The sequence below is a fragment of the Carcharhinus amblyrhynchos genome, chromosome 31 (genome assembly GCF_965287045.1).
Source record: "Carcharhinus amblyrhynchos chromosome 31, sCarAmb.v2.hapA, whole genome shotgun sequence".
Taxonomy (NCBI): domain Eukaryota; kingdom Metazoa; phylum Chordata; class Chondrichthyes; order Carcharhiniformes; family Carcharhinidae; genus Carcharhinus; species Carcharhinus amblyrhynchos.
Window position 1 is genome coordinate 9568870 of NC_137354.1, and position 21051 is coordinate 9589920.

Here is a 21051-nt window from a genome sequence, read left to right on the forward strand (position 1 = left end):
ACAGTGGCCCAAGCCGGAAATCGAACCCGTGAGACAGCAGTGCTAACCACTGTGCCACCCAGTATCTGACTATCTACATAAAATGATTTACAACTAATATGCTCAGACTCCTGTCACATATTCAAAGTTTGCGTCAAACTTGTCCAAATGTCACGAAACAACACAAGTCACAGCTGGGCAAAGAGTTAGCCCATCAGCAGGGTCTTCATTCAAAGAAAAGATGTGCTGGTGGGTTTATTTCACTTTCTTCTGACTTTGGCCTCTCTCCAAGTGGGTGGAAGTCAGGAATTTATAAGGAACCGCCAACCTACAGCCCCACGACTTTCTTCTGAAAAGCAATTGGCATCGACTCAACTGCAGGTTGTGCCCCCTCACAGCAAGTATATTTCACGGGACTTAAAGGAGCGGACCAGGTTTAAATGCAACTTCACCTCAGCAGCAGAGCATTACAACCTCTTCTACATGTTTTTATACAACAGTGTAACCTTCCAATACATTGTGAGCAACATATGGGAGATCAGTTCGTAACACTTTCTTAAAATATAAAATAGATTCTAAGTACATGGCAAGTGTATATCTACAAGTCTATTTCAATTTAAGAAAATGCCTATTTAAGGGAAGTTTCTGATCGGATCTTTTGATTCATCATTGCAAAGGTTTTGTTTAAAGATGATGGGAGAAGGTACACAGTCCAAAAAAAGCATTCTGATTAATATTTATACTAGGCAGTGGGACTGAGGAGCGTGGGTGATTAATGCAAGCAGTGCAATGCGAAAGGTACAGGGAAGATGATGGCCTAGTGGTATTATCACTAGACTATTCATCGAAAAAGTCAGCTAATGTTCTGGGGGCTCAGATTCGAATCCCACCATGGCAGATGGTGGAATTTGAATTCAATTTAAAAGATTAGGTGGAGCAGGGGGCACCGTGGTTAGCACTGCTGCCTCACAGCGCCAGGGACCCAGGTTCGATTAGCTTGGGTCACTGTCTGTGTGGAGTATGCACATTCCCCCCATGTCTGTGAGGGTTTTCTTCGGGTGCTCCGGTTTCCTCCCACAGTTCAAACATGTGCGGGTTAGATGGATTGGCCATGCTGAATTGTCTGTTAGTGTCGGGGGGACTGGCTGGGGTAAATGCATGGGATTATGGGGATAGGGCCTGGGTGGGATTGTGGTTGGTGCAGACTTGATAGGCCGAATATCTGCACTGTAGGATTTTATGATTCGAAAGAATCTACTGATGATTGTGAAACCATTGTCAGAAAAACCTAATGTCCTTTAGGGAAGGAAATCTGCACCCTCACCTGGCCTGACCTACATGTGACCACAGCAATATGGCTGACTTTTAACTGCCCTCTGAAATGGCTGAGCAAGCCACTCAGCACAAGGGCAACTAGGGATGGGCAATAAATGCTGGCCAGCCAGCAACACCCCTCTCCCACAAACGAATAACAAGCAGTTGTTGCAAAATGTCTCAATATCTTCTTGCAGGTCAGACACATCAGATTACATCCTGTTTCTATCAATAGAAATCCTTCTGACATCCAGTCTGGATTTAAGGTCCCCATTTAAATGTGGATCCCAATACAGTTATAGCATTGCCTGCAGACAGTGGAGGAGGTGGCCCTTTGCAACAAGAGGAAATGGCAGAAAAAGAGATTCCAAAAGGTACAGCAGAGGGCCCAGTTCAAAAGTAAATCTTCATTGGCTGGAAAGCATTTTTGAATTGCCCTGAGATTGTGAAGGGTTTTTGATAAATGCAAGTTTATAGACCAATGGTTGACAACAACTACCTACATTTATATAGCGACTGTTAGGCAATGAAATGTCCAAAGGTGTTTCACCAGAGCATTATGAAACATTAAATGATATGAAGGAGGAATATAAAAGAACTGCAGGATCTTAAAAGAAAGCAATGGAGAATAAATTAGATACTTCATGGTATTAAGCCCCCCTTCAGTGCTTGTGCACATGGGCTTTGGTGGAATACTGAGGGAGTGCTGCATTGTTGTAGATGTTGTACTTAGATTAACTGTTTACCCAAGGCCGTCTTTTACCTCTCCCGGTAGACAGAGAAAAATCCATTAGTACAAAGCAAACTTGCGCAGTGTGAACTCCCAGTCAGTCTGCTCAATACTCCCATTTCAACCAACAACAGATCAACTGGTCAAATTATCTCACTCCAAAACACAAAGTGCTGGAAAATCTCAGCAGGTCTGGCGGCATCTTTTATGCAAATGATCTCATTCTTGGCTGCAATAATATTGACCATTCTTTATATTTAACAAGAACAAGTGACTATTGGCAGTCTCTGCGGAAGGAAGTTAAATATGTTGGTGTTGCAATTTATACCATCTACCAGCAAACACTCCTCTAAAGGCCATCTCTACGGGATAGTTATTCATGGCGCCAAACCTTGTTGTGAGACGTGTCGTCTATGACCCTTTTCTTGCTGACATTGCATGATACGCAAACAGCCAATGCCCATCATATCATAGCTAATTCTAAGCAATTATTTTTAGACAACAAGAGGCTGTTTATATGTGACACGTCTATACTGCCCAATATTATTTCCCTTCTGTACGTGATATATCATTAGAGTTCCTATCCCAATCATAGGACAGGAATGTCTACCCCTGCTAGGCAGCAGTACAAGTTCAACATTGAAAACCTTGCATTCACTTCACAACCAATGAAGTACTGAATTGTATTCACTGTTATATTGTAAGAAACACTGCATCCAGTTTGCACACAGTAAGTTCTCACAAACAGCAATGAGTCAAATGGCCAGAAAACCCTTTCTACAAATGCTAGTTAAGAGTTAGTAAAAAGTCTGACAACACCAGGTTTAAGTCCAACCAATTTATTTGATAGTAAACTCACTAGCTTTCGGGTTTGTCCCTTCGTCAGGCGAATGGAGAGTTCAGGCCTCAGACAGAGCATATAAAGCACAGACAGTTTACAGATTACTGATTAGAATGTGAATCTTTACACCTAACCTGCTGTTCAAGTCCTACAGTGGCTGACAGTTAAGAGTTATACAGGTCAGGATGCTGGGGAGAACTATCCTGCCCTTCTTCAAGGAGGATCTTTCATGCCCATTTGAGGACGCAGATGGCATCTTAGTCTAAAGTCTCCTCGCAAAAATGGTACCTTTGTCAGTTCAGTGACCCCCTCAGTACACTAATGGGCAGTTTCCATTATTAACAGGAGGCAGGTATTAAAAATGCAACAACAGCCATTTGTAGACTGAAGATAGTACAGATAAAAGATCTTTAATCACATTACACATGACTACATCACACATATTACTGCTCAGGATAAGCCTTCAGGGGTCTTGTTTATTCATAGGCACAAATCACAGACATGCAGGTGCAGCAGACAATTAGAAAAGCAGATTGTGTTTGAGCATTTATTACAAAGGATGGTATGCAGAGGATAAAAGTAAGCACTCCTTGCTGCAATTATGTAGGAATTGGATAAGCTCACACCTTGGAGGACTGTGTACGGTTTTGTGCTGGAATTTTACCGCCTCGCCCACCAAGGCTCATAAAATGCCGCCCGAGGCCAACAGAGAATGTCATCCTGAGAGTCTCGGGGCGGGCGAAGTGGTAATATTCTGGCCATGGTCTCCTTATCCATAGCAAGATATTCTCGCTTCTGAGTGGGTGCGACAAAGCTTCACGGGATGGATTCCTGGGATGGTAAGGGTTGTCCTATGAGGGGAGGTCACACAGAATGGGTCTATGCCTTCTGGAGTTCAGCAGAATGGGAGGGGATTGCACTGAGCTAAATAAAAGCCTTTAAGAGCTTGACAGAGTAGAAGCAGAGGCTGTCCCCTCTCCTGGCTGGAGAGTTCAGATCAAGGATCCCAGTCTCAGGAAAAAGGGTTAGCGATTTTGGACTGAAATTTGGAGAGATTTCTCTAGCCCACAGGGCTGTGGATGCTCCATTGTGGAGTCCGGCCCATGCAGAGACTGATCGATTTTTGGACTTTAAGTGAATGGGGATAGGGTGGGAAAGTATATTTGGTGTCGAAGGTGAGCCGTGATCTTACTGAGTGATGGACCAGGCTCGAGGGGCAGCATAACCTATACCTGCTCCAATTTCTTCTGCTCTGATGCCTAAGGAGGCAATTGGAGCTTTTCCCACATGCCATTCAGTTCCAAATGAGGAAGTGCATGAGTCTGCGAGGCGTAATTACTTCGCATTCTTGAAACAGGCGCTTGGGTTTGACTACGGATCAGAGAGAATTTCTTTCTTTCTCAAAGCATCACAAAGTCTGATTGTCTGAGCAAACTGAAGATGTGGTCACTCAGCATTTTGCTTTCTTTGGGAAATGGAATTGTGGAGAGTGGAATTTGCTGACCGATTTCAGTTCAGAAGCACACACAGCATTTTGAACAAAATGCACCTCTTAGTGGATATACAACTTTCAGATTTGTACATCTTTTCCAAATTTTCAGATATTCTCCCAATCCCAGCGCCACCCCCACCCCCCCCCCGGCCATTTTATCTGCTCTTCCCTCACCTCTTTGCTGATGTACCGCACAAGCCACCCACCCTCTCCTCTAACTCACTCCACTGGTGTTTCCCCCTCTTATAGAGGCTGCGGGGGGGGGGAATCCTTCACAATGGGCGCCAGCGGACTTCTACTTTAAGCTCTGTGGAGTCTTGTCCAACATTTACAGCCAGTAGACATCCTCCAGCTGCAGTCAAGGAGTGAGAACTTCTGCCCAGGCTTTTTGCTTCCTCTTGAACTCCGGATGTCTGGGGCCAAATGCAGCCTCCTTGTGGTCAAGTGGGTTCACCACAGGCCAGGGATTAAAATTGGGGATATTTTGCAATCTCGGTTCCACTCCCCATTAACCGAAGAGCGTAAAAGTAGGCGTCGGCTATTCAGCCCCTCGAGTCTGTTATGCTGTTCTCTCTCTCTCCACTCACACTGTTTAGACTTGCATTCCAACCATTATCTTGCAATTGTGTCTTTACTTATATGTGCCGTGTTTGTGAACCCACCTCTCCAATCTCTTGATGGAGGAGCAGCGCTGTGAAAGTTTGTGATTCCAAATAAATCTGTTGGACTTTAGCCTGGTGTTGTGAGACTTCTCACTGTTCAGTTAAATGATGGCTGATCTGTACAGTAACTCCATTCACCCACCTGAGTTCTGTTACCCTTCATCTCACTGGGATGAGATGTGCCTGTGTATAGTATAATGTTAGATGCTCGGCAGAGCGAGGGTTAACGTAGCACTGCAGAGTGGCACCGCCCACAGTGTGATGTGTGTAGTCACATGGTCAGAGAAGAGTCCAGCAGAATGCTGTCCAAACCAGTGGTTCCCAACCTTTTATATCTTACGGCACACCTCGATAGGGTGTAAACATTTTGAGGCACCTCCTATTTCCCTTGAACTGCCCTCTGGCTGAAGACGTTTTGGGGCAATTTCCAGCCCGTGTTTGCCATCAGGGAGAACGATGATGGGAGAATCAGGAAAACAAGGGTTTCCATGTTTTGCTGTGCATGTGTGGATGCCAAAAATATGACATCCACCATGATAACACGGATAGCTTCACTTCTAACAATCACAAAACCTGGGCCATTGACTTGGAACAATGTAAACAATACAACATAAATGTAAACTAATATAATACACACCCAAAAGAGGTGTTCATTTTTAATTACACCAGTCTCAAGGTCTCATCAACAGCATAAAGAACCCACATTAAGACACCCATTGCCTAACATTGTGAATGAAGCCCAATCCATGACGCAAACCAGGCTCCCATCCATTGACTCTGTCTACCACCTGCTGCCTCAGAAAAGCAGCCAGCATAATCAAGGATCCCACACACCCTGGACAGGGGTGGGAAAGTGATGGCCGAGTGGTACTATCATTAGACTATTAATCCAGAAGCCCAGGTAATGCTCTGGAGACCCAGGTTCAAATCCCACCACAGAAGATGGTGGAATTTGAATTCAAAAAATAAATTTGTAATTAACAATGATATTATATTATATCTTTGTTGGAAAAACTGATCTGGTTCACTAATGTCCTTTAGGGAAGGAAATCTGCCGTCCTTACCTGTTCTGGCCTACATGCAACTCCAGAGCCATAGCAACGTGGTTGACTCAATAGTCTCCCATGGGCAACTAGGGATGGGCAATAAATGCTGCCAGCCAGTGATGCCCGTATCCCACAAACAAATGAATGCAGTCTTCCACCTTCTTCCATTGGAAAACATTACAAAAGTCTGAGGACACGTACCAACTGACTCAACAAAAACCAGCTTCTTCCCTGCTGCCTTCAGACTTTTGAATGGATGTACCTCAAGTTAAGTTGATCTTTCTCTATACCCTAGCTATGACTGTAACACTACATTCTCCGCTCTTTCCTTCTCTATGTATGGTATGCTTTGTCTGTGTAGCGCCCAAGAAACAATACTTTTCACTGTAAACTAATAGATTTGACAAAAATAAATCAAATCAAATCAAATACAAAATTCTTCTCTTAAGTTTGACAGTTTCAATTGATCCTAATGTCAACATACTTCAGGGGTTAACAAAGGTTATCCAGTTGAGCCATGAGACAAGTTAACTAATTTTTCATAAGTCTACCCTCCTCTCACTGAGGTTTGGTGACATAATAGATGCATGTGGCTTTGGCAATGCCCTATTTCCGCAGGTGCTTGTTATATGTCTGGGGATCTGCACCTAGTCCCAGTCTCTGCGGCAGCAAATTCATCGATTTTGCATTCACAAAGCCCATGTGAGGAATTTAGCAAGTCCATCCTTATGACCCACAATTCTGGTACAGTCAGTTTACACAATCCAGGATTCCCTCTCAACAATAAAATGCCCAATAAGCTTTGTCTGTTGCAATCTCTGACAAAGTCCAACGATCACATTTTCCCAATTCCTTGGGCATCTCACCCAGCTGATCATTTAAATGTTTGATGTTCTAATTGCCACAATAATTTTTTTGTTCGTTCATGGGCTGACCAACATTTATTGCCCAGTTTGAAACTCAACATCGTTGCTGTGGATCTGGAAACACGTGTAGGCCAGACCAGGTAAGGATGGCAGATTTCCTTCCCTAAAGGACATTAGTGTACCAGATGGGTTTTTCCAACAATAGTTTCGTGGTCATCAGAAGATTCTTAATTCCAAATATTTTTTATTGAATTCAAATTCCACCAACTGCCGTGGCAGGATTCGAACCCAGGTCCCCAGAACATTAGCTGAGTTTACGGATTAATAGTCCAGCAATAATACCACCTCCCCCAGTAATAGTAATTGTTGCAATATTAACTGGGATTGGCCTATTACTGTTACCGAATCATAATGTGTCAAATGCAGTCTGCAGTCCCACTGTACAGTACTTTAAGGACAGTACTATTCATCGGCAATAATCTGCCTTTATACGGTGCCTTTTATGGAGTAAAACATCCCAGCGCACTTGTCAGGAGCATTAACAAAATCTGACACAGAAGATAATAGCTCAGGTGGGCATAGGCTTGGTTAAAGAGCTGGGTTTTAAAGAATGTCTTAAAGACAGAGAGAGGGTAGGGGGTGAAATTTAGGGAGGGAGTTCAAGAACTTAGAGGAGTTTCAGCAACTGTAGGCATGCTGCCAGAGGTGAAGCTGAGAAGAGTTCAGAGAGGCTTTACAACTGAAGGAGATTTCAGAGATAGGGAAGGTTGTGGTGATGGAGATAATCGGACAATGATGAGAGTTTAAGAATGATGGTGTTTTGATTCCGTTGATACTAAAGTTGGTGGTTGCTTCACAGGGTAGTCAGTTGGCAGAATCTTGTTGGCTCAGAGTGCTCGTTGAAGTGACCTGTCCACCACTGACCGATCCTCCGTCTATCCAGAGTACCGACCATCACAGAAGGAGGAATCTCCCTCTTGTTTGTGACACTGCCTGGGACGTATCTGCTTTAAAACACCAAAACTGGGTGTAAAAAGCAGCCATTGTGGTTTCCTGGAACTCTGGAGCATTTTTTTGAAAGCCAGCCTCATATAAATGTAAAGGTTTAATCGCTGTGCACACACTGCCACCCACACTGTTAATATTTAATTACTGGGGGAACGAGCTGTGTGTTTGTCTCCAACCTGTGTATACACAAAACTCAGCATTGGGCAGCAAGAATTGATAGCTCAGCCACCTAAAGGGATATGAACACTGCCTGTACTGAAAACAAGCTGGTCAGTGGACAATATCTGCAGACTAAACACAAACTAACATCACCTCTGAAACAATCATCTTTTAACATTTCAGCCACCCCATTATCAGCCAGTGGTAAATGCAGCTGAAAGAATATTCCAGAATACTATTCCCATCTTTAATTATAACCCTAAAGTCTTTGGCAAAAAATTATTTGGGGGCTGGGAGGAGAACTATGCAACTCATAGCAACTCCACAGTGTAGGAGCTGACCATCCAGCCCACTGACTTTACACCAACCCTCCAACACAGCATCTTAACCAGGTCCTATCCCTGTAACTCTACATAATTACCCTGCTAATCCCCCTAACCTAGACATCTTGGGACATTACGGGGCAATTTAGCGTGGCCAATCCACCTAACCTGCACTGTGGGAGGAATCCAGAGGAAACCCACGCAGACACAGAGAATGTGAAAACTCCACACAGATAGTGACCTGAGGCCAGAATTGAACCCCGGTCCCTGAAGCAGTGAGGCAGCAGTGCTAACCATTGTGCCGCCGTTCCGCCTACGAAGTAACTGAGGTCAATAGAATAAATGCATTTGAGGGACAGCCTGATAAATATGAGAGAGGGAAGGAATAGAAGAATGAGGGCTCTGTGAGGTAGGAAGGGAGGAGGTGGGGTTTGTAAACACCAGTGTGGACAAGTTGGGCCAAATGGCCTGTTTCTGTGCTGGGAACACTTCACAAAGTCACGCAAATACACCACAGCCTCTACCTGCACATGCACCTGAGGCCTGGAATGGGACTTGGGACACACAACTGCCTGGTTCTAGAATGCTGCAGTGGTATGCTGATTAAATGGAAAAGAAACTTTTTATAGTTCCAACATCCAAACTATTCTTTAAGAGTATGTGTGTGTGTGTGTGTGTGTGTGTGTGTGTGTGTGTGGGCAGTGTTGGGTTGCAGAGGACAAGTAAATGACACCAGAACAGGCGCGCGCTGAAGACTCTGAAACTGGACAAAAGTGACATTGTTGGTGGCGGGAGGACAGAAAGCAACGCTGTAAGCAGCTGAATAAAGCCACACTGTACTGGGCCAGGGCCGCCCTGCGGAGGAAACTCTTTGCAATCATTGTTGCCGCGTTACCATAAACGACACTGTCCACTGTTACCCGGGCAATAAACCTAACTGGCAGCCTGACTCACGTCAGCGAGCACCGAGGTATATATAATGGATTCCATTTTATCTCATCTCTTATTCATTTTTTTTGTTTTGCTTCCTATTCTTCTCAAAGAGGCCAGTTCCACTTACTCCCCCATCTCTGCCAATAGTGGTGGAGACTTTTTTCCCCCTCTCTCCTCAGGTGTCCCTGGGCTACACTGCATCACCCTGTGCCAGTGTTCCTATTCAGCCATGAACAGGAGGGGCTGTAACTGTCCACGACGTGACAAATTAAAAAAAAAGGCCACACTTCTTTAGTGAGCAAATGTATTTTTTTCCCCTCTGCATTCTAAACAGAACTGCAAGTCTGGAGACAAAGAGTGGGGAAAATCCAGACAGACAGTGTTTTACCAGCGATGATGTTTGATTTGCGTCTCACTCAACACTCAGCGCTGCTCTCGCTGCAAAAACCCAACCTCGCACATGATACAGTTCTGTCAGCACATAACTAATAACCCACACTGCCAGCCCTGGCGGCTGGCTTGACACATTACCCTCCATCACCGCAACGCCCACAACCCCCCACCCCGCCCCCATACATGTGCAGCCTCCCGTCACAAAGAGAAGCTATAGAAGGGTAGGCACATTCAATCTCCCTTCATATTCTGATTGTCACAAGCAGGCTTACATTAACGTTGCAATGAAATTACTATGAAAATCCCCCAGTCGCCACACTCCGGTGCCAGTTCGGGGAGACCGAGGGAGAATTTAACACAGTCAACACATCCTAACCAGCACGTCTTTCAGACTGCAGGAGGAAACTGGAGCACCCGGAGGAAACCCATGCAGACACAGGGAGAATGTGCAGACTCTGCACGGACAGTGACCCAAGCTGGGAATTGAACCTGGGTCCCTACCGCTGTAAGGCAGCAGTGCTAACCACAGTGCCACTGTGCCATCCAACTATCAGCTAACTTGCTCACACTAAAGGCTGTAAACATTGAAGAGTTCCCATGGTAGCTCTAAACTTGGTTCATTTCAAAAGTGAATAGAAAATTGAAACAAGGTCAATGAAATGGGCATTTTTGAACTGAGTCAGCATCAACAAGGAGGGATTGGCTAGATTCTTGTACAAGTATCATAAGTGGTTGGGTTGTCACAATTAGCATCTTTCCGCCAATGTAACAGAAAAGCCCATAGAATCCCTGAGGAGGCCATCCAGCCCATCAAGTCTGCACCCACTCTCAGAAAGAGCATCTTGTCCAGGCCCACCCACAACCCCTGCCCTATCCCCATAACCCCACACATATAGCATGAACAATTCACCTCACCTATACATCTTGGGACAGTAGGCAGTAATTTAGCGTGGCTGATCCACCTAATGCACACATCTTTGGACTGTGGGAGGGAACCTGAGCACCCAGAAGAAACCCATGCAGACACGGGGAGAACGTGCATACTCCATACAGACAGTGACCAGAGGCTCGAATTGAACACTGGTCCCTAACGCTGGGAGGCAGCAGTATTAACCACTGTGCCATTCACTGCCACAACTCTTTTGAAGACAAGCAACTGGACTTCAGGAAAGCTCGAATCAGTGGCAGACCTCAAACTAAATGAAGTTATTCTTTGAAGCATCCAGTTACGGGGCAATTCTATTTTAATATTTGAGTATGTATTGACCATCTCAAGAGCCATAGGGTACTGTTGTGTGTTAGCCAGAATTATGTATCTGGCCCCTCACCAGGGATTTATGGAAACTCCACAGGAGTGTTTAAAATGTTAGGAATGCCTGAATGACATTTTTTTTTGTATTTATTTGTGGGACATGGCTGGCCAGCATTTATTGCCCATCCCTAGTTGCCTGAGGGCAGTTGAGAGTCAAAGCTGTGGCTTTGGAGGCCAGACCAGGTAAGGACGGCAGATTTCCTTCCCTAAAGGACATTAGTGAACCAGATGAGTTTAATAAATTTGAATTTAAACACAAGCCCGTGTAGGCGATGGAAGCATGGCCACTCAGAATATAAACTTGCCTTGAACCTTACAAAGCTATATCCATGGGAGGCACAGTGGCACATTAATTAGCACTGCTGCCTTGCAGGGACCCGGGTTCAATTCCCGATTTGGGTCACTGTCTGTGTGTAGTTTGCACATTCTCTCCATGTTGGCGTGGATTTCTTCTGGTGCTCCGGTTTCCTCCCACAGTCCAAAGGCGTGTGGTTAAGCAGGTCAGCCATGCTAAATTGCCCCTCAGTGTCAGGGGGACTAGCTAGGTTAAATGCATGGGGGTGGGGCCTGGATGGGATAGTGGTCAGTGCAGACTCCGTGGGCCGAATGGTCTCCTCCTGCATTGTAGGATTCTATGATCTGTGATTAAGATACAATAAAGTCACCAAAGTCCCAGATGACCATCGGCTACTCTCCCCATTTGTGGGGAGAGAGCTGACTGGCGGTGATTTAACCCGAGGATCACCACACCTCAGGCAAGGGGCAAGGTTGAGAAGGCAGGGCCTTTGTGAATAACCTCGGCTGCTACAGGAATTGAACTGGCGTTGCTCTGCATCACAAACCAATCTTCCAGCCGCTACCAAGAAACCAAATGGATCCCAACTAGAGACAGTGAACTGGACTCAAGCACACCTGGAAGGCACTGGAATCAAATAGTAATATGTTAAATTGAAAACTCCACAGTTTTTTTAAGTATAGATGAGTATGATCTCAAACAGCTGGTTGTGAAAGCCTAAGCCCTTGAGGAAGTGAAAGGTCTCAATTTTCCAAAATTAGATTAACTACAAAGAAAGATTTGCATTCACATAGCACCTTTCGTGGTCTCAGGCTGACCCAAGTGTTTACAGACAATCATACATTCCACTATGCTCACTGTTGTAATGGGAAAAGGATAAGTGGCAACAAATTTGTGCACAGCAAGCTCCCACAAACAGCACTGTGACAATGACCAGTTTATCTGTTGCAGCGATGCTGGCTGAGGGATAAATAGGGACAAGGGTTTTGAGGGAGGAAGGAGCTTTGGCTGTTGTAAACAGATGAACATCATGACTTAGTACCATTCCTCTGCCTTTTTCCCAGACCCCTTCACATTATTTCTACTCAAGTAATCACCCAATGCCCTCTTGAATGCCTCAGTTGAACCTGCCCCCACCGCACTTGCAGGCAGCACATTCCAGATGCCAACCACCTCGCTGTGTGATAAAGTTTTCTCTCGCATTAGATTTGCTTCTTTTGCAAACCACTTTAAATCTGTGCCCTCTCGTTCCCGATCCTTTTACGAGTGGGAACAGTTTCTCACTAACAATCCCAACCTCTCCCATTTATCCTCATGACTGAAGTTTCTCATCCTGGGCACCCTTCTTGTGAACCTCTTCCGCGCTCTCTCCAACGTTTTCACACCCTTCCTATAGTGTGGTGTGCCAGAATCGTGGTTTTGAAAAGGGAATTAGATAAACACATCAAAACACAAAAAAACAATTGCAGGGCCATGGGGGAAGATTGGGGACCAGCTGAATTGCTCTCATAGTGAGCTGGAGCAGACACGATGGACTGAACAGCCTCCTCCTGTGCTGAAACCATTCTGTGAAATGGAATGTTTCTGTCATTAGTTCACGACTCAGTATTCCAACACGGTCTCGTTGCCCTTCACTAATCGATGGGCATTTGTCCTAACACTTTGGTGAAATTCCAGACCCCATGTTCAAACCGACAAACTTTATTATACTGGCAAAGCAACCGCTAAAATAAGCGCCAAATTTACAAGGAATCACAACTGATCTCAACGGCAGTCGACAATTACGTCAATTTGTCTCATCTGGAGCAGCACTTCAGAAATGAGGGAGGTAATGGCCTGGTGGTATTATCACTAGGCTATTAATCCAGAAACTCAGCTAATGTTCTGGGGACCCGGGTTCAAATCCCGGTATAGCAGATGGCGGAAATTGAGTTCAATAAGAATAAATATTAAGAATCTACTGGTGGCCATGAAACTCTTGTCATCTGGTTCACTGTGATGCCCTTTAAGGAAGGAAATCTGCTGTCCTTACCTGGTCTGGCCTACATGTGACTCCAGAGCCACGGCAGTGTGGTTGTCTCTCAACCTCCCTCCAAGGGCAACTAGGGATGGGCCAGCCAGCGATGCCCATGTTCCACAAATGAACACCCAACATCATTGCCACAGACCTTTGATTTCTGAACCAACTAAGATCTATTTGCATTTATAAAAAATCATTCTTTCAGCAAACAGACAACAGAATCTGATTGCTTTGAATCAAGAGTCAATTTGAAAGTTGACAGATGCCGGACTTTCCGAATGGTTTGCTACATAACAACTTGCGACTCTCAAGATTGCTAGCTAGTGACATAACCATTTAGTTACGAGTTGCTAATGGGGAGATGGGGGACACGGAGGGGTGGATGTGGATGTGACCTTAAAATAATTCCAGCACAAACTGTGTCAGTATGTAATGCCGTGGGATTATTCAAACAACCCAAGTGCGGCTAATTATCTTTCAGCGGCTGGTTACCAAAAATTATTTTAATTTTCCAGTTGTATTCTGGCCTCAATACAACTGGTTTTAACCCGTCTGCCCAGTGTGTATTTTGAGGAAGACGTATAAATTACCAACCTCTCACTGGGATGGAATGCTGAAATCCCAATGCATTCTTGAAGCAACATTGCCACAAGTACAGCACCGACTCATGTGAAATTACTGTTAGGCATTAGGTTGGTAGGCCCGAGTACTTCAGAATCCCACCAACCACAGAATCCCTACAGTGCAGAAGGCGGCCATTTGGCCCATTGAGTCTGCACTGACTCTCAGAGAGCATCCTGAGCCTGTACTTATTGCTCATCCCTAGTTGTCCTTGATCTGAGTGGCTTGCTTGGCCATTTTAGTGCGCAGTTAAGCGTCAACCATGCTGCTGAGGCTCTGGAGTCACGTGTAGGCCAGACCAGATGAGGAGGGCAGATTTCCTTCCCTAAAGGAAACCAGATGGGTTTCACTGACAATCGACAACAGTTTCATGGTCATCAGTAGATTCTTAATTCCAGATTTTTTAAATAATGCAAATTTCACCATCTACTGAGGTGGGATTCGAATCTGGGTCCCCAGGGAATTACTCTGGGTCTCTGGATTTGTCATCCAGTGACAATACCACATCACGACTGCTCCCCCGAAATTAGCATACGGGCAGCTCATCAAATCCTGTCAGTACAGAAAGGGGGCCATTTGGCCCATCAAGTCTACACCAACTCTCTGGACAGGGCATCATACCCATGCCCTAACCCTGCGCCACTAATTCCCCTAACCTACACGTCTAATTCCCCGTCCTATACATACAATTCAGATTCATCTTGTAGACTGAACGAGCTGAGATACAAATTTCTTGTCTGATTTTTAGAACCCATTCAAAGAGATCTGTATCCAAGTTCAATCCTGGCCAGGATGGAGCAGGGGGAGGCTGTAAGATTTGGAAAGTGCATCTCGCGCTGTGATGAATTGATCAACTTCCTGTAAACCAGCAAATGAAAAGGATCTTTGTGCAAGCAAATGCTAATCGTCGATCCGTCTAACACCTGCTCTCCCAGCCCCACGTTTAATTTGGCCCAGTATGCGTGGACCTCCGGTCACTGAAAGAACGGCTAAAGGAGATTACACGCAGAGGCTTAAACACTGCTGCCAATCGCCTCTTCTTTGGGGGGGTGGGGGGAGTGGGCGACGCTAGTGTTAACCTGTTCTTTGGCAGGTTCGAACTTTTTTGTGCAGGCGGTTAATTTTTCCAATTGCAATCGTAAAACAAATAACCAGTTCCAGCTGTGCTCCCCATGGGAAAGCAATCAGGTCCTGCTGCGTGCCTGTATCCCACTTAATGGCCACAGCGTCCAATTGGAAAGAAAATACCCCAGCAGCTTAGTCACCAGCTGCAGCCTGGGACGAGCCCTTCACTCGCTGTGGAACATCCAAATCAGAAGCAGACGAAGGAAGGAGTATCGGATACGCATCCCGGGGAAGAGCCAGCCTCAATGTTTCAAATTAAGCCAGCCTTTCGGGATTTTCACAGGCAGGGGTGCAGCGCGGCGAACCTGCCACACGGCCAGCCGGCTTGACAACCTGGCTGTTTAGAAAGACGAGGGGGAAATCTAATAGAGACATATAAGATAATGAAGGGGCGAGACAGGGTAGAAGCAGTGAGGTTATTTCCACTTAGAATGGAAACAAGAACTCAGGGGCACAGCCTCAAAATACAGAGGAGTCAGTTTAGAACAGAGTTGGAGGAACTTCTCCCAGAGTGTAGTGAATCTTTGGAATTCTCTGCCCATTGAAGCAGTGGAGGCTACCTCGTTAAATGTGTTTAAGTCACAGATAGATAGATTTTTGAGCAAATAAGGGAATTAAGGGTTATGGGGAGCAGGCGGATAAGTGGAACTGAGCCACCATCAGATCAGCCATGATCTTGTTGAATAGCGGGGCAGGCTCGAGGGGCTAGATGGCCTACTCCTGCTCCTATTTCTTATGTGCTCCTCTCAGTTGGCCCACTCCAAACCATGTCCCTCCCTTCACATACCCCTCTCCTCACAAAAACATTCCAATTCTCACTCGACAATAAAATCTCTGTTACTGGATTTATCTTTCTTTCAAAACTCTGCCCGAATTACAAATGACAAGGGTCGGATTCTCCGCCCTTGCGCCCCATGTCCAGCTGGACATGGTTTTGCTCATGTCAGGTCCATTTCAATTCTGACCTAAAGCAACACTTCAACGTTCGACTATCGACAGGTAAATAACACAAACCGATGGCAACTTCAAGAGTAGAGGTGCCATTCTCTCAGTCGGATTTTTTCCCAACGTAGAGGCCAAAGAGCTGGGAAACATAAAAGAGGGTTGCTGCAGTGCCACTACTGGTGGGAGGAACGTGACATGTTTACATAATCAATTCCCATAATAAATATTTTAATTTTATTTATTGTCACAAGTAGGCTTACATTAACACTGCAATGAAGTTATAGTGAAAATCCCCTAGTCGCCACATTCCGGCGCCTGTTCAGATACACTGAGGGAGAATTTAGCATGGCCAATGCATCCTAACCAGCACGTCTTTCAGACTGTGGGAGGAAACCAGACCATAGATTCCCGACAATACAGGAGGAGGCCATTTGGCCCATGGAGTCTACACCAACCACAATCCCACCCGGCCCTACCCCCTTAACCCCACCTTGCTAGTTCCTCCTGACACGAAGGGGAAGTGCAGACACAGGGAGAATGTGCAGACTCAGCACAGGCAGTGGCCTGATCTGGGAATCGAACCCGGGTCCCTGGCACCGTGAGGCAGCAGTGCTAACCACTGTGCCACCATGCTCCACTGCAAATGTGAACATCATAGAAGACAGTGGGCATGAACGGTGGTTGAAATGTGACAACAGAAAGTAAGGCATCCTGAATGAAGCCTGGAGAAATGCAGGTACGTTCAATTTGGAGGATTTAAAAATACAAATGTAGATAGGGGTCGTGATTCTCTGGGTGTTCACGCCAACGGGATCTTGTGGGAATCACGGCAGTCCAACCCAGGCGCAGCCTGCCATGAGTTTCCTCGCAATGTGGGGTGTAGTCAACAAGAAATTCTATTGAAAGCAGTGGGACCAGAAGGTCCACTGTGAGAAACATGCTGCGGGGAGGCCAGACAGCTCCCACCCACAACGGGAAAACAATCCTCAACGTTCAGCCTGCTATATAAACAATGCCAGCATCTAACAAAGCCAAAGGGCCAGCAATTTCCAACCTCCCTGTGCTTTCGAGGTGTGTAGAACCACAAGTGGTAGTACGTAGGACGCTCAACTATTTACCGTAATGGTATTATTGGACGTGCCTACTCTTTGTTAAGAGTTAGTAACTGATCTCCAAAACACCGATGGAAACAAAACCAACCTAACCCGCACATCTACGGACTGTGAGAGGAAGCCAGAGCATTCGGAGGAAACCCACGCAGACACAGGGAGGAGAATGCGTAAACTCCGCAGTCACCCGAGACTGGAATTGAACTTGGGTCCCTGGCGTGGTGAGGCAGCAGTGCTAACCACTGTAGGCCCATGGCGCGAGGGAACTTGAGAGGTAAAGGAAGACAAGTGGCATAGTGGCACAGTGGTTAGCATGACCCGGGTTCAATTCCAGCCTCGGGTCACTGTCTGTGTGAACTTTGCACGTTCTTCTCTTGTCTGTGTGGGTTTCCTCCCAGATTGTTTTCATTTTTAAAGGAATGCTTGTGGGCTTACAGCGGGTACAGAAGATCAGTGTACTGTCTTGTTAGTTCTTGGTCTACATTTGAATCTAGACCAGATTCAGAAAGAGAAAGATCCTCTTCTTTCCTGCATCAAATAAGCTTTTATATCCAAGTTCTAATTTATGAAGTGCAGTTTGTTTAAGCTTGTGCTTTATGCTTAACTGGGTAACACTACAGATAATACGAGAACACTAAATGCCATTAGGTTACTGTCGGAATTAGCTTGACCTGCCGCACATTACTGTAGTAATAATGGAGAGTTCTCTAAGCTTCATTTAATCTTTCTAATTGCTGTTGTCACTGTATTAACAGCAGATAAATATTCAGTTGCTGAACAGGATAGTGTGTCGTGGTCATTGCCCCAGAAATTATATCAGATCGACAAAGTAATAAATTTTGGACTGTTTTACACACTCCATATATAGTTCTAAATAAGAAAACAGCTCAAAAAAAATTAAAAAATAGGAGCAGGAAAACAGGCCATATGATCATCAAGCCCATTGGATAAAACCATGGCAGAACGAATATATTAGCTCTAATTAGAATCCCTACAGTGCAGTAGGAGGCCATTCAGCCCATTGAGTCTGCACTGACCACAAACCAACCTGGGCCCTAATCCAGTAATTCCACATATTTACCCTGCTAATCCTCTGGTATTACGGGGTAATTCAACAAGGCCAATCAACCTAACCTGTGCACGTTTGCAATGTGGGAGGAAACCCACGCAGGGACAGGGAGAGAATGTGCAAACTCCACACAATAACCCAAGGCTGGAATCGAACCCAGGTCCCTGCGCGGTGAGGCAGAAGTGCGAACCACTGTACCACCATGCCGCCCTTCTTCCTTGACCTCTCGAGTTCCCTTGCGTCGTGGGCCGACAGTAGCACAGTGGTTAGCACTGCCGACTCACTGTGCCAGAGGCCTGGGTTCAATTCCCGGCCTCGGGTCACTGCCTGTGTGAAGTTTGCACTCTCTCTCCGCATCTGCGTGGGTTTCCTCCAGCTGTTCCGGTTTCCTCCCACAATCCAAAGATGTGCGGGTTAAGTTAATTGACCATGCTAAATTGACCCTTCGTGTCAGGGGGATTAGCAGGGTAAATGTGTACGGTAACAGGGATTGGGCCTGGGTTGGATTGTGGTCGGTGCAGACTCAATGGACCTTCTTCTGCACTGTAGGGATTCTACGATCCTACATACTCGGTTTTCAAACTGGGGCCTCCAGAGCAGAGAGCGAAGCCACTGTGTGTCAGTGGTCAGATTTCCACATCTCTCTGCATCGCACTCAAGCAAGTTAACAAATGTTCTCCTTAGACATTCTTTTTGAAAGGCACCCCTCCTTTTGTTACAAATACCGCATTATTTCCTTTGGCAGTGAGCACTGCCTGTCAGCAGTTCAGCCAAGGCCTTATGGGGTGTCCATGAGTATAAACATGAGGGGAGGGGAGGGGAGGGGAGGGGGTGGTTAAAATCTGCAATGGGTCCTTCCCGCACTGGGGAATTTGCAGTCTGCTGCGTGGGGCTGTCTAACTGGAGCCTGTCTCTTCCATCACACCCACACATTGACTGGCAGTTCAAGGAAGTTAAATAAACAGAAGGAACCTTCAATGAAGCTTAATAATTGCGTTGATCTGATTGCCTTTCAGTTTAAGATTATTTCAGGAAGAATTTCAAAGCCACCGAGGGGTCATTACAGTCGTAACCAGGTGTTTCATAACAGTTTCAGAACAACTATACAAATGGTACTTACTTAATACGGGTGCCCTTACAAGGTTGTACTTCTCTGTTTGCAGAATATACATATCACTATCATACAGCGCAGAAGAGGCCCTTCAGCTCATCGAGTCCACACCAACACATTAGAAACACCTGAACTCCCACCTAATCCTATCTGCCAGCACTTGGCCCATAGCCCTGAATGTTATGATGTACCAAGTGGTCATCCAGGTACTTTTTAAAGGATATGAAGGCATCCCATCTCCACCACCCTCCCAGGCACTGCATTCCAGACTGTCACCATTCTCTGGGTAAAGTGGTTTTCCCTTACATCCTCCCTAAATATCCTGCCCCTCACCTTGAACCTATGCCCCCTCGTGACTGACCCTTCAACTTCGGGGAACAGCTGCTCCCTCTCCACTCTGTCCACGTCTCTCGTAATTCTGTCCATCTTGATCAGGTCGCTCCTCAGTTTTCTCTGCTCCAACGAAAACAATCCAAGTCTATCCAACCTCTCTCCATAACTTAAATGTTCTATCCCAGGCAGCATCCTGGGGTGGGGGGAGGCCAGCGATCAGTGCTGGCCATCAGGGTGGGGTGGAGGAGGGAGGCGGTGTGGGGGATCGGGACTACAATTGGTGCCGGCCATCAGGGGTTGGGGGGGGGGGTGGTAGAAATTGGGACTGCAATCGGTGCTGGCCTTGGGGGAGGGGTGTGGTTTCAAGGCCAGCGATCAGGAGGCCAGCAGTGCGGGACTGCTGCACATGTGCTGATCTCAGCACTGACAGATCAGCACATGCACGGTGGCGCACTCAGCACTATGTTGCCGGCCCCACCAGTGGGCACAGGCCCTGCCCAAAGCTTTTTAATGAGATTTACACTCGGGCTCTCTGCAATGTACAGAGCGTAGGAGATTCATTTTGAAAATCCTGCTGATAAAGCCAACGGGATTTACCCCCAGATTTTATTCCGACATTTTTTGGGACAATCCCCACCCTATAGTGTTTCCTGAATCTCCAAAAACAATTAAAACCTGCTGGATTGAGGCTCCATGCATGTGATGAGTAGTTTCCAGAGCCAGAGAGGTTGGGTGGCTGTAATTAACCTTTATCACAGTAGTGAGGCAGAACTGGAGAAGCATGAGCTCTCCATGGAGAGTGCAGTATGCACCTATTAGGCAAGTGCAGGAACTTCACGCTGGTCAAGGCATTTGGATGGAGCCGGGCAGCAAGATGACATTTTCCTGTAGTTAGTCGTGGCAGGATTCCCAATTCCCATCTTTAACCTTTCACCTATCCCTCATGCGAAGGCACTATGTACGGCATTTGCGCTATGGATAAATAGCAGAGTGCGCTATTAGCCAACCTTGGGCCATCGTGTTGATGAATGGGCCAATGGTTGAGAGTAGATGCCTAAACTGAGAGACGTGAGGAGAGGGAAAGTCTGTAAACTGCATTATTCAGGGTGGCACTAGGTGGCACTGTGTGGCACCAGAGGATCAATGTTGTGATGCACATGTTTGAATCTCAATCTGCTATCATCCAGAGGCAGGTTTATCATAAAAATCCTGTAGTTCAACAGGAACACTGAGGAATATCGGCGACAAGTACTCATCGATGGGTCTGTCTCTAGATTGAACACATTCCCTCTGCACATCACATCACACTGTTCTCTTCCTCCTATCTGCCCCATTTAAGCTGCCCAATTGAAGTTATTGCCTACT

General features: G+C 46.0%; 1 protein-coding gene across 1 annotated transcript in view; it reads right to left on the bottom strand.

Moving 5' to 3' along the window:
- Positions 1-21051, bottom strand: part of zcchc24 (zinc finger, CCHC domain containing 24) — a 210192-nt gene that overhangs the window by 60273 nt on the left and 128868 nt on the right. The window lies entirely within an intron of this gene.